The sequence below is a fragment of the Castor canadensis genome, chromosome 19, assembly GCF_047511655.1.
Source record: "Castor canadensis chromosome 19, mCasCan1.hap1v2, whole genome shotgun sequence".
In the NCBI taxonomy this organism is placed as follows: Eukaryota; Metazoa; Chordata; class Mammalia; order Rodentia; family Castoridae; genus Castor; species Castor canadensis.
In genome coordinates, this window is record NC_133404.1 from 6,711,085 (window position 1) to 6,723,948 (window position 12,864).

Consider the following 12,864-nt stretch of genomic DNA (forward strand, 5'->3'; position numbering starts at 1 on the left):
GTGGTTCATATATCGGGATGAATAAAACACCCAGCTTCCCCCCACGCACGCAGAAGCACTCGCTCTTTATAGGATCGCTGTAACTCTTGCACTGTAGACCCGGAATTCTGATGGATTTTATTTTGTATGAATCCCATGAAAGAGAATCAACACGAGTTTTGCATTTATGATGGTGTAGACTGCACCACTGCAGATGTGCTCGACAGCAGAGACCTTCCACTCTCACAGGGCATCTGTGAGAAATGAGTCCTGTGTTTGGATGCTGGAAGAATTTTCCACAGACTGGCTTCTGGCTCTGTATATTGAAAATCTTGTTTTTCCTCCACAAACTGCAACACTGGGCACTAATAAATTCCTGTTTCAGTATGGCCTCTGGTCTGCACGGTCACATCATGGTGGGCAGGAGACTTACTCCTGGAGCAGAACAACCAGCCTCTTGTCCTTACTCCCTCCTCACACCCAGGTAGCTTACACTTGGGTTCCTTGCTAAGGAATTAGCACAGGGCCCTCCTTTTCTTTTGCTTAGCAATCCTAGAGATCCTTCCATATCATGAAATGATGCATTTTGTTTATTTATTTGTTCATTCATTCATTCATTCATTCTGGCAGTACTGGGGTTTGAACTCCCGACCTCACGCTTGCTAGGCCGGCGCCCCACCACATGAGCCACTCCAGCAGCTTTGTTGTGTTGGACTTTTTTCAGGATAGGGTCTTTTCAACTATTTGCCACGATCCTCCTGGTCTCTGCCTCCTGAGCAGCTAGGATTACAGGCGTGAGCCACCAGCACCAGGCTGAACTAATGCATTTTAAATTCCACTTAAATTATGCTGTCTGGGCTTCCTGCAATGGAGCGGGTTTGGTTGGGAGATGTCAGTATTTCCTAAATTCCAGAAGCTTCCTTTTCCTCTCAGCTACAGTGCTCAGAGGCATGATGTCCAGCCTGTAGGGAGAGAGAGAGACAAGAGCGAGCCTGTGTCTGGACTAGGGAGAAAGCCAGGTGCACGCCTATAATCCCAGCACCCGGGAGGCTGAGGCAGGAGGATCACAAGTTCAAGGCCAGCCTGGGTTTCATAGTGAAGCCCTGTCCCCTCATCCCCCCAACCCCCCAAAAAAAACTCAGATGCACGAGTCTTACTCCCTCTTGGGGCTGAAACCCTGGGGAAAGAGCAGTGTACAAACCCCATGTAGAGTGGGGCTGGAGCAGACCCCAGGGAACCCTGGATAAAAGGCTCCCAGTCAACTTTCAGTCCACTGGCGGCCAGTGGACCCCAACAATGGGCTCTGTTGGCTGGAAGCGAGGAGGAGGTGACTTTCTGCCAGGCTCTTCAGGAGCCTGGAGCGTCTAACTGGGGCCCAGCCGCTTTGGGAGCGACACCAGCATTGTCACCTTACACAAGGCCTGCGGCCTCTGCCTGCTCCTCCTGTGGCACTGGGAAGTGGAGCCACCTCAAATGGCTCTGCAGATTTTGCTCTCTGCTCTTGCTCAGCCATTGTTCTCCCGCTGAGAGCCATCACCACCTGCCCTGTGCCTGTGTCCTGTTCCCAGGGGCCCTCACTGCCCCTGGCCTAGGCAGGGCAGTCCCCAGCTTGGCCTGGGGCTCCTCTTGGTTCCTGTGTTCTACTGCTTTTGTGACTCAGTTCCTGCTCCAAAACTCGCCTCTGAGAAGCTGCCTCCTGCCTTGCCAGCCAACGCCTCCTCTTTCGGGAACTCTGCAGTGTCTCTGTTCTCTCCCTCCCCGCTTTCTTGTCTTGACACGCTGCCCAGGCTATAGGGTCAGGATGTCTTCTCCAGGTCCGGCAGCTCTGCTGGCCTGGCATCCAGGGTGTCCCCGTGCCTGGGAGGACTGCTGACTTTGTATGAGGACACATGCCCTGTCTCCCACCAGATTCGCCTGGGTGACAGCCCCTTCTCCACTCGTTCCTCCCATCAGGAAACCCTCCCTGCAGCCTCCTGTCTGCGGAGCTGGGCTGGCACAGGACACTTGAAGGATAGGACACCACCTCTGTCCTCAGGAACTCTGAGGGGCTGGGGGGACAGAGCAGGGTCAAGGATCCTGGTTTTGAAACATCGGGTGTATTTCTTGTGAAACTTTATCCCCTTTACAATTGTCAGGCAGTTTTTAAACTTTTTTTTCCTCTTTTGGTGGGACTGGGCTTTGAACTCAGGTCTTCACGCTTGCAAAGCAGCGTGAAGCACTTTACCACTTGAGGCACATTTCCAGTTCATTTTGCTCTGGCTAGTTTTTGGAGATGGGGCCTCAGGACCTATTTGCCCAGCTGACTTCAAACCATGATCCTCCCGACCCCAGCCTCCCAGGTAGATGGGACCACAGGTGTGGAACACTGACACCTGGCAAGAATTTCATGCCATAGAATCAATTTGGGTTTTGAGGGGCAAAGCCAGGGTTTGGATTCAGGGCCTCGCGCTGGCTAAGCAGACATTGTACTACTTGAGCCACACTCCCAGCCCTTAGCCTTGTTTTTAACTGACACATAGACCACAAAATCACCCGTGTGACCGGGGTGCCATGGGAGGTTCTGGCACGTGCAAACCGCGTGCGACGTTCCAACCAGAGTTAACCTAGCTCCTCAAACGTTCAGCGTTTCTTCACGGCCAACGCTCTTGAGAGCCACTCGTCCTGCTCTTAAACGTGCAGCGTTATCTGCAGTCACCCAGCACTGCCTGCTCCTGACTCACTGTAACCTGGGGCCTGTTGATCAACTCCCCTGCCCCTCACAGCCTGACACCAATATTTCCTCTCAATTTGTCTAGATTCCACACGTGAGTAAGACTACACAGGGCCTGTCTTTCCGTGCCTGGCTTATTTCACTAAATGTAATGATCTCCACCCATGTTGTCACAAATGACAGGTCTTCACTCTTTTCATGGCTGAGTAGTATTCCATCGGGTGTGTGTACCTTATTTCCTCTATCCAATCATTAGCTGACAGACACTTGGGTGGTTTCCATTTCTTGGCTATTGCAGGCAGCGCTGCAGTGCACATGGGATGTTGAATCATTTTGTAAACATCTGGTTTGTGTGTGCCACACAATGTCCTGATACTTCTGTTGCCTCTTTTCATTCTCACACCTCCCTTGCAAATTACTTGCTGGTGACCTCATTTTACAGATGAGAAAATTGAGGCCCAGAGAGGTTGAGTAACTTGCTTAGGGTCACACAGTAGGTGCAGAGCCAGGATTCGATTCCAGGATAGGCTGACACCAAGGCCAGGATGCATCCACTGGTGAGCATGGACCTCCCTTGACTCTGAGAACAAAAAGGAGCCTTCACAGTGGCCCCACCATGATGCTCCCCACACACTGGGGGTTTGGGAAAGAGCTGGATCCAGAGGATGGGAGAGAGTAATTGACCTGTTCAAGGTGAGGAGCAGGGAGCAATGTCTGTTTGTCTGCACGTGCACATAAGGGGAAAGCTAGCAGGGGACAGCAGGTCTCATGGGAGTCCATGGGTTGTCCTTGCTTTCACCCATGTAAAGGCCTTAGCACCACTAAATTCATACCCAATAGGTGCTCCTAGCCAGGAAGGAATACAATATTCAATCAACAAACCATTGTGGAGACCCTCCTGTGAACTGGGCACAGCATAAAGCAATGCATGAGAAACTCCTCCAAAGCAGCTCACAGCACAGGCTGTCACACACCAATGTGGCAACTGGTTCAGTTGAGGGATGTATGGGGGCTGTGGGAACCCTGAGCAGAAGCTTTTACATCTGAGGAGGAAATCAGAAGGGCTTCCTGGAGGTGGTGCTGCAGCTGACCCTTGAAAGATTAGTCTTTCAAGGTAAAGGGGATGACAGATGACCTTCCAGGCCAAGGGTGTATGTCACCATGTTCAAGCACTGGAAAAGGAAATTTGTAATTTGTGTACCCTTGGTGGGAATGTAAATTAGTACAGCCATTAAACTAAAAATAGAATTACCATGTGACCCAGTAATTCCACTCCTAGGTATTTGTCCAAAAGATCAGTGCGTTAAAGACACCTGCACCTCCATGTTCACTGCAGCTTTATTTACAATAGCCAAGATTTAAAGTCAACCCAAGTGTCGATTAACAGATGAGCGGATAAAGAAAGGGCAGTCCACACACACAATGGAATACCAGTCAGCTGTAAAGAAGGAAGATATGCTGTCATTTGCAATGGCATGGGTGGAACGGAAGCACATTGTGCAAAGTGAAATAAACCAAACACAGAAAGACAGACTGCGTGTGTTCTCTCTCACACGTGGAACCTAAAACAACTGAGCCCTGGAGAGGGTAGAACAGTGTGGCCAGGGGCTGGGGGAAGGAGGACTGGAAAGCCAGAGTGCAGGGCCTCCGCTGGACACGGAGAACAAGCTGCATTGTTCCGCTTAGATCTGCTGCCCAGCCTGGTGAAAATAGCCAAGAATTGAGAATTACACAACTCAAAGCCATTAAGAATAAATTCCAAACATTCTCATCACAAAAAATATTAAATACTTGGCATGATGGGAAGGTTAAAATTAGCTTATTCAAAAATCGTAACATTTTGTATCCTATAGATACATACAACTATGATTTGCCAAAGTATATAATTTTTTGGCAGCATTAGGAGTTGAACTCGGAGTCTTGTCCTTCCTAGGTAGGACCGATTGAGCCACACCCCCAGCCTTTTGGCTTTGATTATTTTGGGGATAGGGCCTCACATTTATGCCTGAGCTGGCTGGACCAGGATCCTCCTATTTATGCTCCCTGTGTAGCTGGGATGACAGGCATGTGTCACCATACACAGCTTTTTATTGGTTGAGATGGAGTCTCGCTTACTGTTTGCCCAGGCTGGCCTTGAACCACTATCTTCCCAAGTAGCTAGGACTACAGGTATGAGCCGCCAGTACCCAGGTAAATGTGTGATTTTTTTTTTTTAAAGGATCATTTAGCCAAGCTGGAATTTTGGTCCCTATTTGGTAGACAAGAAGTTAGTACAGTCCTTTAAAGTGAGGGAGCGTCATAGTGACAGTTAGACTTTAGAAGGAACATTCCAGGAGGCGTCTTGTTCTAAATGATGTCCAGAGAGCAGCCTTTATCCCTACTTGCTTCTTACAAAGGGAGAAATACATATGCAAAAACACAAACAATTCTGAGAATCAAAATGGGCAATTACCAGAATCTCAAAGGCAAAACATTCACTGATGCAAATAGATAGACATTCCATTCTCCAGCCACCCACAGATCCCACATACCTAAGGACTGGAAAACTGCCCAGCTGCTCCTGTGCTGCGGACACCCGGCTTTGTGTGTTGCCAGAGCAGTGTCCTCTAATTCCTGTCCTGCTTTCATCTGCCTTTCTGCAGTTGAGGAAGGTTGCAACACCAAAGCAACAAGAGGAGAGAAAGCTTATTTCCAAAACCTGACAAGAACTGTACAAGGAAGGAGAATTGCAGGCTAATATTTCCCGTGAATGTAGATGCAAAATCCTGAAAGAAAATATTACTAAACCGAAGCACTGATTTATAAGAAGGATCATATGTCATTGATCATGTTGGATTTACTCAGGAATGAAAAGGTGGTTTAATATTGGAGAATCAATATAATTCCCTGAATTCACGTAATAAGGAGAGAAAGCGTATCACCTCAATAAATTCAGAAAAAGCATTTGATAAAATTCAATACTCATTCATGATCTAGAAACAAAAAATTCTTAGCAAACAAAGAATAGAAAAAAATAACAATGTGATAAAGAGTATCTACAAAACCCTATAGGAAGTACCACATTTGGTTTTGAAATACTGAAAGTTTTCCTCTCAGACTGAAAATAAATCAAGAAGGACTGTGATCACTACTTCACTCTTGTGGTGGGACTTAACCAGTGCAATAGGGCAGGAAAAGGAAATACAGGCATAAGTAGTAGAAAGAAACAAAACTATCATTATGCATAAGCAACATGACTACATGCATAAAAAACCCTCCTCTCCCCTCAAAAGAGCATAAGAACCTTTAGAGTCAACAGAATTTTGTGACATCACCAGAATACACTGTCTATATAAAAAAGAAAGAGTGGTTCTACTAACCAGCTACGATTAGGTAATAAAATTCCAAAACAGAGACCATTTATAATAACAACAAAAAAGCAACAGATTTATAGGAATAAATCTAATGACAGATGTATAAGACTACATGCTACATTACTGAGACATTAAAGAGGACTCAGATAAATGAAGGAGAGAAGGGTGTACCGTGTTTATGGATGGGAGACTCGAGCCTATGCATAGCAGCTCTACTCCAATTAGTCTGCAAACTGGCAACAATCCAAATGTCCCTCATTGTGATACTGTCATACAATTGAATATGAATATTCACGACATGGGGACATGAAGCAGCATGAACCTGCTGTGGAGTGAGAGAAGCTGAACACAGAAGAGTGTGATTCTGAACGACTCCTGGGTGACTTCTTTATAAAAAGCTCGATAACTGGCCTTTACTTTTAAGTAGTCAAGAGAATGGTTACTTTTGCTGGGGAGTAGTGACCAAGGGATCAGAAGGGAAGATTTGTGGGGTTTTGGCCATCCCTTCTTTGTTCATCTAGGTGGTAGTTTTACAACTGTATCACTGTAACAATCAAGCAAAGCACTTAGGATGTGTGCACTTTTTCTGAGTGCATGTTTTCATTTAGCAAAAACTTTAAGGACAAAAAAATTGGAAAGTGTACAACTCAGTGGTTTAGTTGAATTCTGTGTCCTGAGTGTCAACTGCTGCTCGGTAGCGCTGAGCACTTTGTATCTCTATTTATTTTAGTCCTGTCCAATTAATAATACCTTATGAAATAGGTGTTCTTATCATCACTCTCCCCCTTTTTTTAAGTGCTGGGAATTGAACTTGGGACCTCATGCATGATGTTATACCACTGAACTATATCCCCATCCCTTTTTAAAAATTTTATTGTGAGACATTCTTGCAAAATTTTCCAGCTATCCTTGAACTTTTGATCCTCCTGCCTCAGCCTCCTGAGTAGCTGGAATTACAGACCTGTATCACTATGCCTGGCTCTCGTCACTTTGAAGAAAATATTAATAAATGCTATTCCTCATTTTGCAGTTGAAAAACTGAGGTCCAACTTAAAATAACTTAGCCAAGGTCACAAAGCAATCATCTGTAGGGTAAGAACCCAGAGTCAAATCTCAAATGTGGGGGTCTCACATTTTTCACCAGCCCACTGAGTCAGCTTGTCAGCTGTTTCTTCTCTGTTCCACTCCTTTACCAGTTGCTGGAAAAGCGTTTCTCAAGCTACATAATTTATTCCATAGTTCATGTGGCATCTTTGCCGTGTTTGATGACACGAAAGACAATAATGACTTCTACTGTATTTCAGCACTTGCCAATAATGGACAAAAATTTTCAGAGCTTGGAAAACTGTGCCAAGAAAATAACTGAACAATGCCCGCTGTATTTCTGTCAGGCACAGAGCTGGGAAGGGCAGCACAAGGTGGACTTGGCTGCCAAGAAACGTTCACCGTGGTTTTTAGCATCTTTGGATCTTTCACAGCTTTGTAATTGGCAAAGAGTAATACACTGTGCAAGTGGTAGGTATCGCCCTTTCCCTAGTGCCTGTCCATATTGACTTTTTCTAGGAACCATTAGTTTCTCAGTTAAGTGTGCATAAAAGTATGGGATAATGAGCATATTCTCAACTGTGTAGAAATGAAATTTTTAGGATGTGTAACAAACACCAGTTATCTCTGGGTTGTTGCTTTTCTGTAGCCTCACATTTTCTAAAATGAATATATGCCACTGCTGGTGAAATCACTTAACAATTTTAATATCAGTTGAGAGTATATAAACTTTTAAATAACGATATTAAAATATGTATAAAAGAAAAGACAAGAAGAAATCATTAATAGTTCTTTTTTTCTGGATGTAGAGCAATGGATTTTTTTTCCTTCTTTCTGCTTTTTTGGAATTTTCCAAGTTTTCTGAATCAATCATCATGTGAATTGAGTTTTTTTGGTCAACTGGGATTTGAACTCAGGGCTTCGCGCTTGCAAAGCAGACGCTCTGCCACTTGAGCCACACCTCCAGTTCATTTTGCTCTGGTTATGTTTTTGCAGATGGGGTCCTTATGAACTGTTAGCCCAGGCTGGCCTCGAACCATGATCCTCCCAATTTTAGCATCCCAAGTAGCTAGGATTACAGGCATGAGCCACCGGTGCCCACCTTAACTGAGATTCTTGACTGCAAACGTGGAGATGGACTGAGGGTGTCTGGAGCAGAGCATTCACTAAGAACACTAGGTGCTGGTGGAGTGGCTCAAGTGGCAGAGCGTCTGCCCAGCAAATGTGAGGCCCTGAGTTCAAACCCCAGTGCTACAAAAAAAAAAAAAAAAAAAAAAGCACTAACAAGCTTTTTTATTAGCATACAATAGTTGTTCAGGGGGTACATTTGATATTTACATATGTGTTTACGATATATCTTGCTTAGATTTACCCCCTCCATCATGCTCCCTCTTCCCTCTGCCCCTTCTTAAAACAATTTCAACAAGTTTCATTCTTCTATTTTCATATATGAATACAAAACACATCCACCATATTCACCCTCATTCACCCCTTCCTTGTGACCCCCTCCAAGGATACCCACCCCCAGAAAACACTTGTTTTTTTATTCTCTTGTCTTTCATTTTATAAAAGTGTGTATTGATAGTCCAAGGGAGTTTTGCCTTGGCACTCGGCCTGTGTATATCATGCTCACTCTCTATAAACTACTGTCTCTCTGCTTCACCCTTCCTGCTTTTCCTCCTACCCTAAAAGTCTCCTTTGCCTCTCTCCATTCTCATCCCCTCCCCTCCCATGTTCCAGAGGAGGCCTCCATCCATCCATCATTCCCACACCTGCACCTCCATCCTGTCCTTTACCTGGCTTTTTCTTGGGTGGGTCTCAGAACTCCCTGGGTGCAACTCTCCAAGGGGAGATTAGATTCTCTCCAAGGGGAGAATGTAATAAGCCTTGGGGAGTTACTGGTGTTTAGAAGCACCCCAAGTGATTCCCACATGCTGTCAGGCTTGCAAAGCACTGTTCTGAGCTTATAGACATAGACACAGCTCTCCAACCTCTGACTTAACACTGGTTTGCACTCTCCTCTCCTCTCCCCTCCCTTCTCCCTTCCCCTCCCTTTCCTCTCCTTCACCTCTCCTCCCCTCTGCTCCCCTCTCCTCTCTTCTCCCCCTCTCCTCCGCTCCCCTCCCTTCAAGGGAGTTTTGCCTTGGCACTTTTGGTCTGTGTATATTATGCTTTAATTAGATTAATCCGAGCAGGCTTGGCAGGAGAGAGCCAGCCAGGAGAGACTACAGAGGTGGTGCTGCTGCCCAGGCAGGCCCAGCTGGAACTGCTGCTGCTGGGCTCTGGAGGTCCACACTGCCATCATGGACCTTCTCTGGCTGTCCCTTGTCTTTGTGTCACTCTTTCAAGGCTCAGATTTCTGGGTAGGATTACATGACAAACCAGCAGCCCTCACACTCTGGCTGCCTGGGTGCAGGGAGAAAGATCATCAGGGTCTTGTCCGGGTGCCCCCCAAATTCATACAGAGACGATCTTCCGGGCAGGTAAGGTGCTCAAATGTGGGAGCACTCAATAAAAGCAAATGTCCCCTCCAGGTAGGTGGGCTGTGTGTGCATGCGTGCCAGTGTGTGACGTATATTTTTAATGTCCTAAATCAGGCCCCAGACCAGGTCTCATAAAACCATTAACCACCACAGGCAGGCATTGCTTTTACAATGGGAAAAAAAAAAAAAGAGGACAATCCTTCACTTTTTTGGTAAAAGACACTTTGTGTCACACATGTGGATCAGAGTGAATTGTTCTTTACTCTCTGCGGATTCAAGGGCAAGTTATAGCCAAGGGTCAGTAAGAGAAGGCATGAGTGCCCCGGACAGGTGTGCCTCAGTCAGATGCAGACACACAGTGGGTCTGCATTTCTGTTGAGGGGCGCCATCCCCTCAGTTGTTCTCTTACAGGAGCAACTCAGCCAGTGGCACTAAAATCAGACCCTTAGACACCAGGCAGTAGGACATCAGCGTGCCAGGAGTCACCAGGAAGGCGTGTTCTCCAGGAAGGAGTCTCTCAGCCATAGAAGGGGTCAGTGAGAGAGAGCGCAGGTCTTGGCCTGGGTCAGAGGGGGTGGATCTCACTGTGCCAAGGAACAGAGGTAGAGGAGGGGCAGGGGGCAGGGTGGGGAAGTGATGAGTTCGGTTTGGGACACCCTGAGTCTGAGGCATACAAGTCACTCCCATGCAAGGTCATGACCTCTGCTCTCTCACAGCAACCTGTGTGGCTCCGATTGCAATTAAGTCAGTATTTGCACAATTAGCATGGAATCTCTGCTCTGGATCTCATGCTCCCAGAGGCTGTGGCTCAGGCCCAACCACCTCACTGCTATTTCCCCACCACCTGGCTTTGGGTCAGGCAGAGAAGGTAATCAACAAACGTGTGAGTGAGCACATGCACTCACTTGGAGAGATGCAGCAGGTAGACAGGAAAGGCCTATGTGCAGCTCCAGGGGCTGGAAAGTTCTGGAGAGTTTGTGCTTAGGAAACAGCTGACTGGAGAGCCCCAGGGAGAGGCCAAGAGAGTTGCAAATGTCAAGAGACATAAGCCTGGGCCCCAGGAACCTCCCCCAACATTAAGGGGTGCAAGGAAGAGGTGCAGCTACAGAGAGGCAGAAAATTTGGAAAGGACAGTGTTCTGGAAGCCAAGAAGGAGAATCAGAGATAGGGATGGAGAAGCCGGTGGAGTCAAATGGGGGCAGGTGTTGGCAGATGACAGGCACCACTGACTAGGAGCCTGGTGTACAGACGCTCCTTGGACAGCTGAGTGTTATTACTCACTTAGTTCTTCCAACAGCCCTGTGAGGTGGGTGCTCCGCCCCCAGATCAGTGCTCTCAACCGGGACACTTGGGGACACTTGTGTTGCTATACTTGGATACCTGACCTGGGTAATTTATGCAGGAAAGAGGTTTATTTTGACTCAGGTCTGGAAGGTGGGAGTCCAAGATCAAGTGGCTTTATTTAGTGAGGGCTTCATGCTGTTCCAACCCATGGCAGAAAGTGGAAAGGCATGTGAGCCTTTTAGAAGCAAAGCATGCCGGGGAGGCTCCCCTTATGACAACGGGCTCCTGCAAGGTGACCTTAACGACATATCACCTCCTCCAAAAGACCCTAACTCTCAATGCCACCACAGCTGCAATGTAATTCAAGATGGCCTTTGGAGGTGGCAAATCCGCTGCCTCAGAGAAGGCAATTCCCATGGCACCGTGGGGCAAAGCCAAGTTGCAGTGCATAAACTGGGTTGCAAGCACGAGGGTCAAGGTCAAGGCCCAGCCCCTTGCTACTAAGAGTGGTCCGGCTACATAGAAGTCACCTGGGAGTGGTTAGCTATGGAGGGCCTGAATCCTCAGGTGACCCCCTAAAACCCCGAGGCGGGATGATTCTTTCAGGAACTTTGGTGGGGAGGGGAGAAGAGAGGAGAGGTAAGGAGGAGGGGAAGGGGAAGGAAGAGGAGGTGGGAAGGGAAGGGAGAGGAGTGGGAAGGGGAGGAGAGGGCAGGAGAGGTAAAGAAGAGGAAAGGGAGAGGGAGGGAGAGTGGGAGAGGAATGGAGAGGAGGTGGGAGGGGAGGGAAGGTGGAGGGGAGGAGAGGAGAGGGCAAGAGAGGTGAAGGAGAGGAAAGGGAGGGGAGAGGAGAAGAGGGGGGGAGAGGAGAAGAGAGGGGAGGTGAGGAGAAGAGAGGGGAGGTGAGGAGAAGAGAAGGGAGGTGAGGAGGAAGGAGAGGGGAGGGGAAAGGAGAGGGGAGGGGAAAGGAGAGGAGGTGGGAGGGGGAGGAGAGGAGGAGGGGAAGGGAGGAGAGAAGAGGGAGGAGAGGTGAAGGAGAGGAAAAGGAGAGGGAGGGAGAGGGTGAGGAGGTGGGAAGGGGAGGGAAAGGAGGGGGGAGGAGAGCGAGGACACAAGGAGATAGACACTCAAAGGCATCACACCTGATTTTTCTTTTTTAAAAAATTTAGCTAGGACATGCATGGTACACCTAGTACAAGGGTGGTACTTTAAAACCTTACATCAGATGACGTCACTGATAGCTTCTCATCACATGTGACTGCCTAGGTCCTTGGTGACCCCGCCTTTCTGCTCTACACTGACTTTGAACATAGCAGGCTCTCTGGTGTTGCTTTTCTACAGCACAGCGATTATGTTCCTGCCTCAGGGTCTTTGCACTGGCCAATTCCATCTCTGGGCTGGTCTTCCTCCAAAACGTGAACCTCATCAAATGTCTTCTCCTCAAAGAGGCCTTCCCTCATCAGTCTCTAGTCCTTTCCTCCGAGTTGTTTTCTGTCACTACTCGGCCATCATGTCATTTGGTTTCTGCACCAGACCACCTATCTTCTGTGGGGCTCTGGGCAAGTTTCTTAACCTGTCTAAGCCTCAATTTTCCCCTCAGTAAAATGAGTAACTTCCATCTAAGGCTGATGATTCTGTAATTGTCAACTTGGTCCAATATGTATGACCCTGGAGTAGACTTCCTGGGTTATTTTGCCCCACCTCTGTCTTGCCAAACCTATCCCCAGCATTTTCTACTTTCTGATGACCCTTCTGAGAGCTAGCTGAGCACCTGGCACAGTAAATTGTCCATAAATCTGCGCGGATGTTCATTGCACTGTTCCCACACAGAGCTGCCTAGGTATGTGGGGTAGGAAAGAGTTGTGTCTCCGACCTTGCTCGGGGAGAAAGGACTGGGTGGAAAGACAGCGCTCTGTGGGCGCCGAATCATCTCCAAGGCTAGTAATAAAAGTAACTTAACAGGAGGTGAGTGGATCTGTCCATCAGAACTTCCCCCAAAGAGGAATCTGCGC